This window comes from Myodes glareolus, chromosome 7 (genome assembly GCF_982192425.1).
Source record: "Myodes glareolus chromosome 7, mMyoGla1.1, whole genome shotgun sequence".
In the NCBI taxonomy this organism is placed as follows: domain Eukaryota; kingdom Metazoa; phylum Chordata; class Mammalia; order Rodentia; family Cricetidae; genus Myodes; species Myodes glareolus.
The window spans coordinates 14,002,109-14,020,464 of NC_142032.1; the positions used below are offsets into that span (position 1 = coordinate 14,002,109).

The 18,356-nt window shown below is 42.3% G+C and overlaps 1 long non-coding RNA gene across 1 annotated transcript; it reads left to right on the forward strand.

Moving 5' to 3' along the window:
• Window positions 1-347: 347 nt before the first annotated feature.
• On the forward strand, window positions 348-16,884 carry LOC148121297 (uncharacterized). The gene is made up of 3 exons (XR_015738243.1): window positions 348-432; window positions 9,995-10,162; window positions 16,549-16,884. It is a non-coding gene; the product is annotated as an uncharacterized LOC148121297 (long non-coding RNA).
• The last annotated feature ends 1,472 nt before the right edge of the window (window positions 16,885-18,356 follow it).

Consider the following 18,356-nt stretch of genomic DNA (forward strand, 5'->3'; position numbering starts at 1 on the left):
TAAAAATGGATTTTACTGGATGCGGTAGAATAAGTGTATATTATCCTCACACTTGGAAGACGGAGGCAGGGGCATTATGAATTTGAAGCTAATTTCAACAACATAGAAGATCCTGTTTGAAAGAAAACAAGACAAAGCCATCACCAACAAAAGTGTTGAAAAGGGTTCCTAACTTTGCCCTGAGCTTTCTGTTTGCAATCTTAGGTGGCCAGGAGGCCACTCACTTCGTGACAAAGTACAAATATGCAAATCACTGGGAACGGAACACTTTCTGTGAGGCTGTGAGTTCATCTGGATGTGACAGTCAAGTTCTTGTCATGGGTTTTGTATTTTAGGCAACGTCCTCCTGGACTACACTTTGCTTTGCTTCAGTTACTGCGGCACCTACCTGGCCAGTTACTCGTCTCTTCCCGAGTTTGAGCTGGCCCTCTGGTAAGTCAGTACCCCACACTGCCATCGACCCCCAGTTTCACTGGAGCCAAAGGGGAAACTCACGAAACTCCCAGACAAGGGAAGCTGGGAAGAATGAACATCCTAGTCACATGATTTAATGTCATCTTTATACTCAGGTATGAAATTTGTCAGGATAAAAATTGTGACAGCTGAATTGCCATCTTTCCCTAGTACTGACATGTGCAGGGTCTTAGAACTGAATTGCCATCTTTCCCTATGTACTGACATGTGCAGTGTCTTACAGCTTTTTATTGCTACAAAGAGACACCATGACCATGGCAACTCTTGCAAAGAAAATATTTAATTGAGGTGGTAGCTTGCAGTTTCAGAGGTTCAGTCCATTATTATCATGACAGGGAGCATGGTGGCATGCAGGCAAACGTGGTGCTGACTACATCTTGATCAGAAGGCCACAGGAAGTCTACTGTCATGCTGAGTGAAGCTTGAGAAAAGAGACATCTAAGCCCATCCCCACAGTGACACACTTCCTCCAACAAGACCACACCTACTCCAACAAGGCCACACCCCCTAATAGTGCCACTCCCTTTGGGAGCCATTTTCTTTTTTTTTTCAAAGTTTATTAAATTATGAAAGTTTCCATTTCTGCCCCTCCTCCCAACACCCTCCCACTCCCCCAACTCCCTCTCCTCCTCCCTCTCCATCCCTAAGAGCAGTCAGGGTTTCCTGCCCTGTGGGAAATTCGAGTTCTTCCCCCCTCCCTCCAGGTCCAGGAAGGTGAGTATCCAAACAGACTGGATCCCAAAAACCCAGTATATGCAGAGGAAACAAGTCCCAGTGTCATTATCAATGGCTTTTCAGAAAGACTCCGGGCCAGCCACATTCAGAGAATGTGGTTGGATCATGTGCTCGTTCAGTCCCAGTCCAACTGGCCTTGGTGAACTCTCATTAGATCAGTTCCCTTGTATCAGTGAGTGATCGCACCCCTCGCGGTCCTGATTTCCTTTTTCATGTTCTTTCTCCTTCTGCTCCTCATTTGGACCTTGCGGGGCTCAGTCCGGTGCTCCAATGTGGGTCGCCGTCTGTATCGCCATCCATCTTCGGATGAAGGTTCCCTCTGGTCTTGCCTTGTTTGCTCACATTCTCTTTCCTTCTGCTTCTTGTTTGGACCTAGGGAGTTATGTCCAGTGTTCCAATGTGGGTCTCTGTCTCTATCTCCATCCATCACCAGATGAAGGTTCTATGGTGATAAGCAAAATATTCATCAGTATGGTTATGGGCCAAGGCCAGTTCAGGCACCCTCTCCTCTGTCCAGAGAACAATCTGGGGATCTCTCCTTGGACCTGGGATCCCATTTATAATCAAGTCTCTTGTAAACCCTAAAATGACTCCCTTAGTTGAGATATATTTTTCCCTGATCTCATATCCATCCTTCCTCCCTCCCCCGCATCCCAGTCCCCCGAGCTTTCCCCATTCCTCCCCTACTACCTTCTCTCTAACCCTCTCCCCTTCCAACAACCTCCCCCATCCATGCACCCGAGGTTACCTGGCACTCTTGTCTATTTCCAATCTCCAGGAGGATAACTACATGATTTTCTTCAGGTTCACCTTCTTATTTAGCTTCTCTAGGATCACGAATAATAGGCTCAAAGACCTTTAATTATGGCTAGAATCCACTTATGAGTGAATACATACCCTATTCCTCTTTTTTGGTCTGGATTACCTCACTCAGTAAAGCGTTTTCTATGTCCATCCATTTGCATGCAAAATTCAAGATGTCATTGTTTTTTACCGCTGAGTAAAACTCTAATGTATATATGTTCCACACCTTCTTTAACCATTCTTCTATTGAGGGGCACCTAGGTTGTTTCCAGGTTCTGGCTATTACAAATAGTGCTGCTATGAACATAGTTGAACAAATGCTTTTGTGGTATGATAGGGCATCTCTTGGGTATATTCCCAAGAGTGGAATTGCTGGGTCTTGAGGGAGGTTGACTCCCAGTTTCCTGAGAAACCGCCACACTGATTTCCACAGTGGCTGCACAAGTTTGCATTCCCACCAACAATGGATGAGAGTTCCCCTCTCTCCGCATCCTCTCCAGCATAGGCTATCATTGGTGTTTTTGACTTTAGCTAATCTGACCGGTGTAAAATGGTATCTCATAGTTGCTTTGATTTGCATTTCCCTGGTCGCTAAGGATGTTGAGCATGACCTTAAGTGTCTTTTGGCCATTCGAAGTTCTTCTGTTGAGAATTCTCTGTTCAGATCAGCACCCCATTTTTTAATTGGGTTAATTAGAGTTTTAGTGTCTAGTTTCTTGAGTTCTTTGTATATTTTGGAGATCAGGCCTTTATCTAATGAGGAGTTGGTGAAGATCTTCTCCCAGTCAGAAGGTAGCCTTTTTGTCTTACTGACGGTGTCCTTTCTTTACAGAAGCTTCTCAGTTTCAGGAGGTCCCATTTATTCATTGATTCTCTTATTGTCTGTGCTACTGGGGTTCTACCTAGGAAGTGGTCTCCTGTGCCTATGTCTTGTAGACTACTTCCCACTTTCTCTTCTATCTGGTTCAAAGTGGTCAGATTAATGTTGAGGTCTTTAATCCATTTGGACTTGATTTTTGTGCATGGTGATAGATATGGATCTACTTTCATTCTTCTACAGGTTGACATTCAGTTATGCCAGCACCATTTGTTAAAGATGCTTTCCTTCTTCCATTGCATACCTTTAGCCCCCTTGTCGAAAATCAAGTGTTCATAGGTTTGTGGGTTAATATCTGGGTCTTCTGTTTGATTCCATAGGTCGACTTCTCTGTTCTTATGCCAGTACCAAGCTGTTTTCAATACTGTAGCTGTGTAAGAGTTTGAAGTCAGGGATGGTTATACCTCCAGAAGTTCCTTTATTATATAAGATTGTTTTGGCTATCCTGGGTTTTTTGTTTTTCCATATAAAATTAATTATTATTCTCTCAAGGTCTGTGAAGAAGTTTGATGGGATTTTGATGGGGATTGCATTGAATCTATAGATTGCTCTTGGTAGAATTGCCATTTTTACTATGTTGATCCTCCCAATCCAAGAGCAAGGGAGATATTTCCATTTTCTGGTATCCTCCTCAATTTCTTTCTTCAAAGACTTAAAGTTCTTGTCAAATAAGTCTTTCACTTCCTTGGTCAGAGTTATCCCAAGATATTTTATGCTATTTGTGGCTATTGTGAAAGGTGAAGTTTCTCTGATTTCCCTCCCTGCTTCTTTATCCTTTGTGTATAGGAGGACAACGGATTTTTTGGAGTTGATCTTGTATCCTGCCACATTACTAAAGGTGTTTATCAGCTGTAGGAGTTCTTTGGTAGAGTTTTTGGGGTCGCTCATGTATACTATCATATCATCTGCAAATATCGAGAGTTTAACTTCTTCCTTTCCAATTCGAATCCCCTTGATCCTCTTATGTTGTCGTATTGTTATTGCTAGAACTTCAAGCACTATATTGAAGAGGTATGGGGAGAGTGGACAGCCTTGTCTTGTTCCTGATTTCAATGGAATGGCTTTGAGTTTCTCTCCGTTCAGTTTGATGTTAGCTGTCGGCTTGCTGTAAATAGCTTTTATTATATTTAGGTATGATCCTTGTATCCCCAATCTCTTCAACACCTTTATCATAAAGGGATGTTGAATTTTGTCAAATGCTTTTTCAGCATCTAATGAGATGATCATATGGGTTTTTTTCTTTCAGTTTATTTATATGATGGATTACATTGATAGACTTGCATATGCTGAACCAGCCCTGCATCTCTGGAATGAAGCCTACTTGATCATAATGGATAATTTTTCTAATGTATTCTTGGATTCGGTTTGCCAGGATTTTGTTGAGAATTTTTGCGTCGATGTTCATGAGTGAAATTGGCCTGTAATTCTCTTTCTTGGTTGTGTCTTTATGTGGTTTTGGTATCAGGGTAACTGTAGCTTCATAAAAAGAGTTTGGCAATGACTCTTCCGTTTCTATATTGTGAAATACCTTAAGGAGTATAGGTATCAGCTCTTCTTGGAAGTTCTGATAGAATTCTGCATTGAAACCATCTGGCCCTGGGGTTTTTTTTGGTCGGGAGGTTTTTGATAACAGCTTCTAATTCTTCGCGACTAACAGGTCTATTTAGATTGTTCACCTGGTCTTGATTTAACTTTGGTAAATTGTATTTATCTAAAAACCAATCCATTTCTTGTACATTTTCCAACTTTGTGGCATATAAACTTTCGTAGTAAGATCTAATGATTCTCTGAATTTCCTCTGTGTCTGTTGTTATGTCCCCCTTTTCATTTCTGATCTTATTAATTTGAGTGTTCTCTCTCTGCCATTTGATTAGTTTGGCTAGGGGTTTGTCAATCTTGTTGATTTTCTCCAAGAACCAACTTTTTGTTTCGTTGATTTTTTGGATTGTTTTCTGTGTTTCTATTTTGTTGATTTCAGCCCTCAGTTTGATTATTTCCAATCTTCTACTCCTCCTGGGAGAGTCTGTTTGTTTTTTTCCAGAGCTTTCAGGTGTGCTGTTAAGTCTCCAATATGTGCTTTCTCCGCTTTCTTTAATTGGGCACTTAGTGCTATGAACTTTCCTCTTAGCACTGCTTTCATAGTGTCCCATAGGTTTGAGTATGTTGTGTCTTTATTTTCATTAAATTCAAGGAAGACTTTAATTTCTTTCTTTATTTCTTCCTTGACCCAGGGATGATTCAGTAGTTGACTGTTCAACTTCCACGCGTTTGTCAGCTTTCTGGTGTTAGAATTGTTATTGAATTCTAACTTTATTCCATGGTGATCCGACAAGACACAGGTGGTTACTAATATTTTTTTTGTATCTGTGGAAGTTTGCTTTGTTACCGAGTATGTGGTCAATTTTTGAGAAAGTTCCATGAGCTGCAGAGAAGAAGGTATATTCTTTCCTATTTGGGTGGAATGTTCTATAGATATCTGTTAAGTCCATTTGATTCATTACCTCTAGTAATTCTCTTATTTCTCTGTTGAGTTTCTGTTTGATTGACCTGTTCATTGGTGAGAGAGGTGTGTTGAAGTCTCCTACTATTAGTGTGTGTGGTTTGATGACTGCCTTGAGTTCTAAAAGTTTTTCTTTTACATAAGTGGGTGCTTTTATATTAGAAGCATAGATATTCAGGATTGAGACTTCCTCCTGATGAATTGTTCCTGTTATAAGTATGAAATGTCCATCTCCATCTCTTCTGATTGATTTTAGTTTGAAGTCAATTTTGTTGGAAATTAGAATGGCCATACCCGCTTGTTTCTTAGGTCCATTTGCTTGGAAAACATTTTCCCAACCCTTTACTCTGAGTAGATGTCTATCTTTGTGGTTGAGGTGTGTTTCTTGTAAACAGCAGAATGTTGGGTCCTCTTTTCGTATCCAATCTCTTAGTCTGTGCCTTTTTATAGGTGAGTTGAGTCCATTAATATTAAGTGATATTAATGACCAGTGGTTGTTGATTCCGGTTATTATTTTTATCCTGGAATATTTTGTTTTCTCCATTGATAGTGAACAATAGCTAGATGTCTGGGTTATTGTAGGCAGTGATGGCAATGTTGGCTTCCTTGGGTTGCGATTTTCCTTCTATTACTTTCTGTAAGACTGGATTTGTGACTACGAATTGTTTAAATTTATTTTTATCCTGGAATATTTGTTTTCTCCGTTGATAGTGAATGATAGCTTGGCTGGGTGTAGTAGTCTGGGTTTGCATCCATGGTCTCTTAGTTTCTGCAGTACCTCTATCCAGGATCTTCTGGGTTTCATGGTTTCCATAGAGAAGTCCGGTGTAAGCATGATAGGTTTACCTTTATAAGTTACTTGACCTTTTTCCTTTGCAGCTCTTAATATTCTTTCTTTAATCTGTATGTTTTGTGTTTTGATTATTATACGGCGAGGGGATTTTTTTTGATCCAGCCTATTTGGTGTTCTGTATGCTTCTTGAACCTTCATAGGAATATCATTCTTTAGGTTGGGAAAGTTTTCTTCTATAATTTTGTTGAATATATTTTCTGGGCCTTTGATCTGCAGTTCTTCTCCTTCTTCAATCCCTATTATTCTTTGATTTGGTTTTTTGTGTGTTGTCCCAGATTTCTTGAATGTTTTGTGAAGAGAATTTGTTGGATTTGCCATTTTCTTTGACCAGAGCATTTATTTTCTCTATGGTATCTTCAGAATCTGAGATTCGTTCTTCTATCTCTTGTATTCTATTGGTTATGCGTGATTCTGTAGTCTCCGTTTGTTTACCTAGGTTTTCCATATCCAGCCGGTTCTCGGTTTGTGTTTTCTTCATTGCCTCCATTTCAGTTTTCAATTCTTGAACTGTTACCTTTACCTGTTTGATTGTTTTTTCTTGGTTTCTCAGGGTATCATTCACGGATTTACTTATTTCTTCAAACTTTTTGTTATACTTCTCATCCATTTCTTTACTCATTTCTTCAAACTTTTTGTTATACTTCTCATCCAATTCTTTAAGGGAGTTATTCATATTCTGTTTAAGGGACTCTATTGCTTTCATAATGGCACTTTTCTCCACTTCTTCTGGATTAAGGTGTTCAAGTCCTTCTATTGTAGGGTCGTTGGGATCTGGTGTTTTCATGTTGTTTTTCAGATTGTTGGACAAGGTCTTGCCTTGGCATCTGCCCATCTCTTCCTTCAAATGCTCTCTATTGGATCTTCTGGTACCGGGTCAGGTTCCCTTGTTGGGCAGGGACTTCACTGACAGAATGCCCACCTTTCCTCAGGCAGGCTATTGAAACACAGGCACTCCCTCCTTCCAGGATGCGCCTACAGCCCAGGCCCAGCGCGCAAGGCAGCTGAGCTGGGGAAATTTTATGGCCCCCGGGGGAAGGGAGAAATATAGGAATTTGTACCTGGATGGAAGCTAGGATGGCAGGCGGGAGAGCTTAGCGGGATGGAGCCAGCACTGCAGGGTGACCTGTGAGTCTATGGGGTCGGGGAAAGTCCGAGCTCCTCCTCACCGGGCCCCTGCCGCGAACTCACCCCTCTGATGGCCCTCTGCTAGAAGTCAGGGCCCCTTGCTGGTCAGGAATGTCGCTGAGCTGACACCAGCTGGGAGTCATTTTCTTTCAAACCTCCTCATGCAGTATTTCCTTAACCAGGTGAAGCAATGACTCAAGGTATATAAGTTTCATCTTTCCCTAAAGCAAGTGGTTTTTCTGAGTTATTAGCATGTTTTCTGCCTGTATTGAAATTAGGATAGTCTGTGTACTCGAGATCATCTTAAAGTTAGCAGTTCGTGGTGTTACTAGCGAGGTATGTTCAGGGTGGAACATTCCACCACGTTGACCAGCTGGGCAGAGAAACCTGTAGGTTAGGTGCAGCAGTGATGTGCTGGGCCTTTTCATGTAGCCAACTTTGTAGATACATTCTCTGCCATCTATGACAGAAAGCTCTCCAGGGAGTTGGGATTTGGTTTTTTGTTTGTTTTGTTTTGTTTAATGAGAAGGGCAAATGTTCCTGGGATGATTAAGGCCAGCTTTGTACATGAGCATGTCTACCTAAAACATCTAAGATTCCCACTTCAGGGAGTCAAATTGAACTCACGCGCCATTTTATTTTCCTTTACTAGTTTACCTTAGTGGGTATTTTTGTGGGGGGGGGGGTTCTGAGAATCGAACCTAGATCCCCTGAAGGAGCATCCAGTGTTTGGAACTGCTGAGCCACCGAAAGCAGCCTCATGAGTTAGTGTGCATCTGTCATTCCAGCACCTGAGAGGGTGAGATAGGAGGCTAACCTTGGCTACACAGTTTGGGGCCAGCCTGGGCTCCTGCTCTAGAGTATAAAACCTTTGAGAGGGATGAGAAAGAAAGAGATGGGGGAGGAGAAAAGAGGAAGAGGAAGGGAGGGCTCACACAATTGAAGATTGGTGATGTAATTCACTGGTAGAATGTTTTCAGTCATGATTCGTACCCTGAGTTTGATTTTAGCGTCTCTCTCTCTCTCTCTCTCTCTCTCTCTCTCTCTCTCTCTCTCTCTCCAGCTTTACTGAGATGTAACTGATGGTGTGCACTGTACTATTCACATATAAAGTATACAGTTTATATGTGGGCTTGTGCAAGCACTCTTGAAGTTATCACCATAATCAGGACAAATAAACCCCTTACCCTCAGTTTCCTTGTTCCTCCCAAAGCCTTGTCACTATTCCTTGCCATATATACTTTTAACCCACCCTCGGCCCTCACTGTAATCAGCCTCTGCTATGTTTATGTCACTCAGGAGTCATTTGCTTTTTCTACACACTTCCTACACAGGGGCCATATAGTCCTGTAGCACAAATAATAAAAACCCAGACACAGATACTGGGGTTCAACCTGAAGATCAAAAAAGCAAAACAGCCAGCCACTGGCTCTTACCTCTACCTCAGACTGAAATGGTGATACTGCCTCCAGGAATCACAGGATGAGACTGTGTGTGAGAGGTGTCTCCTCCTGTCCTATAGTCCTCTCTAGTGCTGGGATTAAAGGCATGCACCACCACCACCCGGTCTCTATGGCTAACTAGTGTGGCTACTGGGATTAAAGTGTGTGCCACCACTGCCTGGTCTGTATGACTGAACAGTGTAGCTGTTTACTCTCTGATCTTCAAGGCAAGATTTATTAAAATACAAAAGAAATATGACGACATAGTTCCTTCTGTTCTGTCTGCTTTCATGCAGCTTCATGGTTTGGAAATCTGGTGGGGGAGAATTATCTGTATTCTGTCAATCATGTTTTAAATAAACGCTGATTGGCCAGGCAGGAGGTGTAGGTGGGAAAACCAGACAGAAAGTGGAAATGATGCAAGGAGAGCAGGAGAATTCTGGGGAGGAGGAAGTCGATTCCTCCCACTCCTGCCCAGATCACCGAAGCCGCAGGATGTGAGCTGCCCCACTAAAAAAGGTACTGAGCCAAATAGATCAGAAAATAGATCAGAAAAATGGGTTAATCAAGATGTGAGAGTTAGCCAGTAAGAAGCCTGACCTAATGGGCCAAACAGCTTTATAACTTATAGAGATCTCTTGTGTGGTTGATTTTCTCTGGGGCCTGCTGGCTGTGGGATACCAGGCAGGGACAGAAAACACAAACAAGCAGGCCCAACATGTTACAGAAATCTGCTAGCACTGTATACCTCAGTAGTCTTTGCTACTCCTGCTTTCTAATCCCTGCTCTGCTTGCCCCGAGGGTGAAGCAAACTCCACATTTTGGTGTGTTTCTGTTTTCTACCGCTCTAGCAAAGGACCTAGCTGGCAGGATTTGAGGCTATTTTCTCAATTGTGCAAATCAAGTGCTTGATTTTAAAAAGATTTTTAAAATACCAGTAAATGATCTGTTGTCATCAGTAAGGACCGTGGTACAATCATGCAATATTAGACATACATAGTATTTTATTTCTTAGAGGATTCATTTAAATATAGTCATTTTAAAAATTTTGGTTTGTGTCATAGGCTATATAAACTGTATCACAAATTATGCTTCAGTTGATGTAAGTTGTCTCATAATAAGAATTTTCCCAAACATAAAATTAAAAGAAACTAATTTTTCCTCAAATGCTGCTTCCCTCTAAGGAACTGGGAATCCAATGTCATCTTGTGCAAGAAGTCACATCCTGGAATGGACGTGAGCCAGATGTCCTTCAACCCCATGAACTGGCATCAAATGTGTTTGTCAAGTTCAAGCATAGTGAGTGTGTGGACCATTGAGAGAAGTAACCAGGATCATCACTTCAAGATGAGGTGGGGGCCCGTGCTGTTTCACAACCACGTGGTCTTCATTTGCGTTCACAGACATCATTGGGCCTCTTTGATGAATTAAGTGGCTTCAAACAATACTCACAACCATGGACACACACACACACACACACACACACACACAGTGTATTATAAATTATAACAGTACTCAGTATCTGTAATAAGCTTGGAGTGGCTGCTCACACTTCAGATTCTCTTTGACTTTCCAAGTCCACTAAGAGTTTTTTTCCAGCATGTTTAATTTTGCAAAATTTGATTTATTCAAATTAATACATTTTAAATTTCTCTCTCATATATTATATCCCTATCACAGTTTGCCCCCTCTCACTTCCTCCAGCCTCTCCCTAGCATTCCTCTCCCCAGATCCAACCTCCCTCTGTCTCCCCTCAGAAAAGAGCAGGCCTCCCAGGGACATCAACCAAGCACGGCATAATACGTCACTATAATGCCAACTACATACTATCAAACCAAGTCTTCAAGAGGCAACAAAGCAGGAGGAAAAGGGTCCCATGAGTAGGCAAAAGAGTCAGCGTCTGCCCCTGCTCCCACTGTTAGGAGTCCCACAAGAACACCAAGCTACTCAGTCATAACATATATGCAGGGACCTAGGTCAGACCCCTACAGGCTTTCTGATCTCTGTGAGCCCCCGTGAGTCCTGGTTAATTGATTCTGTGAACCATATTCTTTTGGTGTCCTTGACCCCTCTTGTTCCTTCAATCCTCCCTTCTCCTCCTCGCAGGATTCCCTGAGCTTTGCCTAATGCTTGGCTGTGGAACATTGCATCTGTTCCCATTGGTTGCTAGATGAAGTTTCTCTGTTCTCTTTGATGAGGACTCTGTTGGACTATAGTCCCAGAACACCCTGCAGACAAGACAAGCTGTAGGTTGTAAATGGAGGCTGCATTTTCATTTCCCAGACACCCAGACCTGAATAATCATACAAAACCTATATTAATTACAGCGCTGTTTGGCCAATGGCTCAGGCATATTACTAACTAGCTCTTACATCTGAAATTAACCCATTTCTATTATTTTATATTTTACCATGAAGTTCATGGTTTGTTACCTCACGTCTCTTCTAGAGCAGCTATATGGCCCTGACTCTGCTTTCTTTCTCCCTGCATTCAGTTTAGTTTTCTCACCTACCAATATTCTGCCCTTCCATAGGTCAAAGTAGCTTCTTTATTAACCAATGATAATAAAACATATTCACAGCAAACAGAGGGGAATCCCATATCAGTAGGTAGAAGATTTTAGGGTTGGATTGGTGGTCTAGTCCCTCCACTTGAGGCCTTACATGGTTACAGAAGATGGCTGGTTCAGATCTGTGTCCCCCATTACTAGGAGTCTTTGCTAGGATTACACTTACAGATTCCATGGAGTTTCTTTTCCATTAAGTTTCCAACTTGCCCCCAAAATGTGCCCCAATTCCAGGTATTTCTCCCAATATTTACTCCCCCACCATTTGATCCCTTCTGTTCCCAACCCCACCTGCCACCAGTCCACCAACAAAATCTATTCTATTGCTCCTTTCCAGGGGGATCCTTGTGCCCTCCTTAAGCCTTCCTGATTGCTTAGCCTCTCTAGATCTGTGAGTTATAGCATGATTGTCTTCTACTGTACAGCAAATATCCACTTATAAATGTGTACATACCATGTTTGTTTTTCTGGGTCTGGGTTACCTCACTCAGGATGATTTTTTCAAGTTCCATCCATTTACCTGCAAATTTCATGATGTCATATTTTTAACAGCTGAGTAATATTCCATTGTGTAAATGTACCACACTTTCTTTTTCCATTCTTCTGCTGAGGGTCCTCTAGGTTGTTTCCAGTTCCTAATCATTACAAATAAAGTTGCTGTGAAAATAGTTGAGCAAGTGTCCTTGTGACAGGATAGAGTTCCTTTGGATATATACCCAGGAGTGGTATAAGTTGGTCTTGGGGTAGATTGATTCCCAATTTTCTGAGAAATCACCATATTGATTTCCAAAGTGGCTTTACAAGTTTGCCCTCCCACCAGCAATGGAAGAATGTTCCTCTTGCTCCACATTCTCTCAAACATAAGCTGTCACCTGTGTTTTTGACTTTACCCCTTCTGACAGGTGTAAGATGTAATCTCAAAATCCTTTTGATTATATTTCCCTGATGGCTAAGGATGTTAAATATTTCTTTAAGTGTTTCTTGGCCATTTGAGTTTCTTCTGTTGAGAATTTTCTGTTTAGATATGTACCCCAATTTTAGCTGTATTATTTAGTTTGTTCATGTCTAGTTTTTTGAATTATTTATATATTTTGGATATTAACCTTCTGCATCTGTCAGATGTGGAATTGATGAAAATCTTTTCTCATTCTGTGAGCTGCCATTTTGTCCTATTAGACAGTGTCCTTTGCCTTACAGAAGCTTTTCAGTTTAATGAGGTCCCATTTATTAATTGTCTATCTTAGTTCCTGGGTTATTGGTGTTCTGTTCAGAAAGTTGTCTCCTGTGTCAATGGTTTCAAAGTTGTTCTGTAGCATGGATAATATAAACCGAGAGACAGAAATTGGGGTTCTACCTGAAAACCAGAAAAACAAAGCAGCCAAGCCACTAGAGAAGTCTTACCTCTACCAAGGTTGGGTGACCACAGACTAAGCCAGTAAGCCTCTCTCTCCTCCCGTTTTACATTCCCTCTAGTGCTGGGATTAAAGGCATGACTCCTTAGGACTAGGATTAAAGGTGTGTGCCACCACGACCTGGATTTGTTTCTGCATTGATCTTGTGTAGCCCAGGGTAGCTTTGAACTAACAGAGTTCTGCCTTTGTTTCCCCAAATCCTGGGATTAAAGGTGTGTGTTACCATTACCTGAACTCTAGTGGCTTTAGATTTGCCTCTGGTCTTCAAGCAAGATTTATTTTTTAAAATACAAATAATACACTACTAAACTGTTTCCCCACTTCCTCTTCTATCAGACTCAGTGTTTCTGGTTTCTATATTGAGGTCTTTGATCCTTGGACTTGGGTTTTGTACAGGATGGTAGTTATGGATCTATTTACATTCCACTACATATCAAGATCCAGTTAGACCAGCACCATTTGTTGAAGATGCTTTCTTTTTTGCATTGTATATTTCTGGATTCTTAATCAAAAATCAAGTGTCCATAGGTGTGTGAATTGATGTCTGGATCTCCAATTCAACTCTATTGATCAGTGTGTCTGTTTTTATGCCAATACCATGTGGCTTTTACTACTATATCTCTGAAGTACAGCTTAAAATCAAGAATAGTGATACCTCCAGTTCTTTTGTTGTATAGGATTGTTTTAACAATTCTGGTTTGTTTGATTGTTTGTTTGGTCTTTCCTTTTGAAGCTGAGTATTGTTCTTTTAAGATCTGTAAAGAATTGTATAACTGGAGGTTTCTTTTCCTGCCCAGTCCCATATCCACTTTTAAAATGACCACTCTGAGGCTTAATATTAATTACAAACTGTTTGGCCTATTAGCTCAGGCTTATCATTAACTACCTCTTACAACTTAAATTAACTTATTTCTATTATTCTATATTTAACCACAAGGATTGTGGTTTGTTACATCTTGCTTCTCTGGGGCTGATGGCATCTCCTTGACTTTGCCTTCTTTCTCCCTGCATTTAGTTTGGCTTTCTGCCTAGCTGTATTCTGTCCTGCTATAGGCCAAAGCAGCTTCTTTATTAACCATTGGTAATAAAACATATTCACAGCATACAGAGGGGCATCCCACATCAGAATTTTGTTGAAAATTGCATTAAATCTGTAGATTGTTTTTGGTAGGATGGCCATTTTTACTATGTGAACCCTACTGATCCATGAGCATAGGAGATCTTTCCATTTTCTGATATATTCTTCAATTTCCTTCTTCAAAGACTTGAAGTTTTTATAATACGGTTCTTTCACTTGTTTGAGTGTAACTAGAGTTACCCCAAGATATTTCAGATTCTTGTGGCTATGATAAAGGGTGGTGTTTCCCTTATTTCTTTCTCAGCTCATTTGTCATTTGTATATAGGAGGGCTACTTTTTTTAAGTTAATCTTGTAGCCAGCCACTTTACTGAAGGTGTTCCTCAGCTATAGGAGTTCTCTGGTAGACTTTTCGGGGTCACTTGTGTATACTATCATATCATCTGCAAATAGCAATACTTTGACTTCTTCCTTTTCGATTTGTATCCCCTTGATCTCCTTCACTTGTCTTGTTGCTCCAGCGAGAACTGCAAATACTCGATTGAATGGATACGGAGAGAATGGACGGCCTCATCTTGTTCCTGATTTTAGTGGAATTGCTTTGGGCTTCTCTCATTTAATTTGATGTTGGCTGTTGGCTTCTGTGAATTGTCTTTATTATGTTTAGGTATGTTCTTTGTATCCCTGATCCCTCCAAGACTTTCATGATGAAGGAGTTGTATTCTGTAGGTGACACTTGTGTCTGTAGTTCCTGTTCACTTACCCGGATTTTCCATTTTCAGAAGCTCCTCAGTTTGTGGGCTATTTTTTCTGCTTTTATTTCAGTTTTCGGGTCTTGAATAGTTTCCTATCATCCATTTGTTTTTCTTCCTGGTGTTCTTTATTTATTGATTTCCTCCAAGTTTTTGGTTGTCTTTTCCTCAATTTCTTTAACGGAGTTTTTATTTTCTCTCTTTAAGGACCTCTATCACTATCATAATGTTGTTTTTAAGGTCTTTTTTTTTGTGGTTCAGCTGAGCAAGAATATTCAGGCCTTACTGTAGTAGGATAGCTGGAGTCTGATGGTGCCATATTACCCTGGCTGTTGTTGATTGCATTCTTATACTGGTATTTAGGCATCTGGGTTTGGGCGTTATAGAGCTAGGTCCTGCTTTCTGAGTTTTTCTTTGTTGATATGTGTATTGTTCCTTGGTTTCTGTTTCGTCTTTGACTTTCTAGTCTTTGTGGCCTGGATTTCTGGTAGTTGGTGTGACCTTTGATCAAGCTGGGAGCTGACTTTCTGGGGTTAGCTTGGCCTTTGTTACAGCAGGGAGTCTCTGTTCTTCTGACTGGTGTGGCCTGTTGGGAAGTACCTCATGCTTGGAAGCAGGACCTGGCCTCAGAGCTGGTGATGAGGTAGGAGGGCTGGTCATTAGAACAGAATCTAGGGAGTGGGACAGTTTAGCTGCAGAAGGGTCACTCACCTGTTCTGTGGCCTTCAAGTGAATGTTTTTAAATGTTACTATTATCTAAGAAAGGACCCCAGTGACTTTTGTTCCCATTTCTTTGGTACTCTACCAAAGACTCTAAAATCAGCATTTGTTGGCTATAGGAAGCATGCAGAGCGCAGTACACAGTCAGCCATGTTATTCGAGCCAGCGTCCACAGAGTAGAGTCACGCGAGTTACTCAGTTAAAAAGAAATGTGTCACAGGACGTCCTGGACCAAATAGTGATAGCTGACAATGGATGTTTGCTGCATAGTGTTCAGAGTCCCACAGTACCACGGGGTTGACCATTTTAAGTGAAGACCAAGGGATGCTGGAGAGATATATAGATATATATACTCTTCAAACTGCAGTTTTTGAAAAACCATCCCAGGAGTCAGAAAAGAACTGGAAAAGAAAAAAAAGCCAATTGTTCACACCGGAGGCATCTAAGAGTTGTGGTTAGCACATTTTCTCCGTCAAAGTTGTTTTCACAAGGGCCTAGAGAATAAACAATCTGTCTCCAGTCATTGGTCACACACTGTCTCTTAACAGAGCCGGTGTTGTCCACCAGAGCTGCATTGGGATAGGCACCTGACTTATTACACCCTTTCTTCCTGCGAGTCCCTCAAATGTTCCACTGTGTTTCTGAACCTTGACTTCTTCATATACCAATGAAGTAAGGGACACCTAAGAGGACCGGCAGGGCCCAGATGCTCTCAGTCACACATCCAGGCAGCATACTCTATTTATGTGACCATTCTCTACCCATAGACCATAACCAAGAAGCATCTGACTTAATGCCAAAAATTCTCCAAACCCTCTTTGATAATACATCATGGGCTGAAAACAGACATAGGATAAACTACAAGATGGATTTTTATCATCAGACATTGCAGAGGTAGCAGCTGGATTCCGGCTATATGTGCATGCTTATTTCAGCTCCCAGATGTGTGCCCAGCCCCCAAACATTGAAGTGTACAGTTTCTGCCTCACACAGTAACTTGGGATCATCTCAGTAATCCCCCATGCACTTCATTCTTAGCTACACATAGCCTGTCACTTTATGGCAGGTGTTTTGAAACCTGTTTCTTGGCCCTCACCTTCTCGCGTGTCTCTGTGGCAGAACACCTTCCCCATCTCACGTTGATACGCAGAGCCTCCACCCAGAATTGGTTTTCATTACTCCATTTGTTTCGATGTCTCCTTTATCTCCAGGTTGGTCAAGCTACCTCTGGAAGACGGGTCTCTCGTCAATGAAACGGATTTGCTGTTCCCCACCTCACTGCCCAAGGATCTCATTTATGGGCCTGTGCTGCCGCTGTCAGCCATTGCCGGGCTGGTGGGCGAAGAGGCCCAGACGTTCAGGGTAATTTTCTTGCTCGCTCCAAGGTGGCAGTCTTGGAAGGGAGGTCTCATTTGATTTTGAGGACCATGCTGATTGTTACTACATTTCCTAAGAAGCAAAGACTCCACATGCCTGAGTCTGGAAAATCAGGATCCAGTGTGGTTGAGGGACTGAGAAGCAGCCAAGTAGAGACCCAGGACGGGAGTTGACAAGCAGGCTTCCTGTCAGGGATGAAGATGCAAATGTTAAAATGTAGCTCTCACAGGTCGCACCTGGGAGCGAAGGGGAGGGGCTGCAGAAGTCTGACGGACCAGAACAGGGAGGGAGAAGGGCACCGACAACATCAGGAGGAGAAAATCTGTTAGAAGTCAGATCTCTGAGCACAAGCAAATGCCGGGGAGAGGAACACGGTGAGGGAATTTTAAAGCAAGAGAATTTGTCAACAGATTCACACCCATCCCCTCCCCCTTGCTTGCTTTCCACACATTTACATCAAGCTCCTTCTGATTGGTTAGTAGACTCTCTTCCAGGCTGTGGGACCCCTGGTGGCCAGGCAGGAATGATCCTGTCTGAGCAACAGACTAACAACCAAAGCAAAGAGAGACATAACTCCTTATACAGGGTGATAATTGGGACAGCGGGGCGAGGTGACCCCGGAGGGATTGCCACACAGCCAGTTTCTTTCCAGACTTGAAGCACGGGGTCCATCCTGTTACAAGCAGAAGGGCTGTTTCTAGTGCAGGGGACGACGTGTCCAGAGGCCCTGGGGAGAGGCATGTCTGAGAGACTGAGAGGGATAGATGAGAGCAAACATGCTAAATGCGGTTCAGAGCAATGGTCAGGAGGGACACAAGGGAGAAAGTCACGGGGCAAGGCCTTTGGGATAAAGAGGAGGGGCACCACCGCTTGGGGCCACTGATGGCCTGCAAGCTAAGCAGAGGACAAAGGCCGCCCAAGTGAAACAGCCCTGCTGTGAATGAAGGTGGGCGTTAGAAGTAACTCACAGGGAAAAACGAGATTGTCATAAAATGTCTGGGCAGGCAGACAAGAAACGGGTTCATAATATGTCCCCCCACCCCTCTTTTTTTTTTTTTTTCTTTTTCTTTTTTTGGTTTTTTGAGACAGAGTTTCTCTCTAGCTTTGGAGCCTGTCCTGGAACTAGTGCAGGCTGGCCTCGAACTCACAGAGATCTGCCTGCCTCTGCCTCGCTAGTGCTGGGATTAAAAATGTGCACCACCACCACAGGGCTCACTTTTGTAAAGAAGGAAGCATGGCTAATTTTTGTTTGGTCCTGGTTATAGCCTTGGAAAATGAACCACCCCCTCTCAGCCACAAGAGGGCAGCAAAATAAAAAAACCAAGGCATTCAGTCCTATTGTCATTTGGTGCCTGGAACTACCCAATCTCTCTCCCTCCTCCTCTCCCCCCACTTCTCTTTCTCTCTGTCTCTCCCTCGCTTCCTTCCTTGCTCCCTCCCTCTATTTCTCTCTCGTTTTCCGCTCTCTCCTCCTCCCCCTTCCCACTTTCAGTAAATGTGTACAGTCCTAATATTTCACACTTGGCACTAAACAATGGGACCAACGTAAAACATTTACAGTACAGGCAACTGTCCTTTGCCTTTGAAAGAAGCTATGAAACACCTCTTTAAATACCTCTGTATAGTGGCCGTGGACATGGCA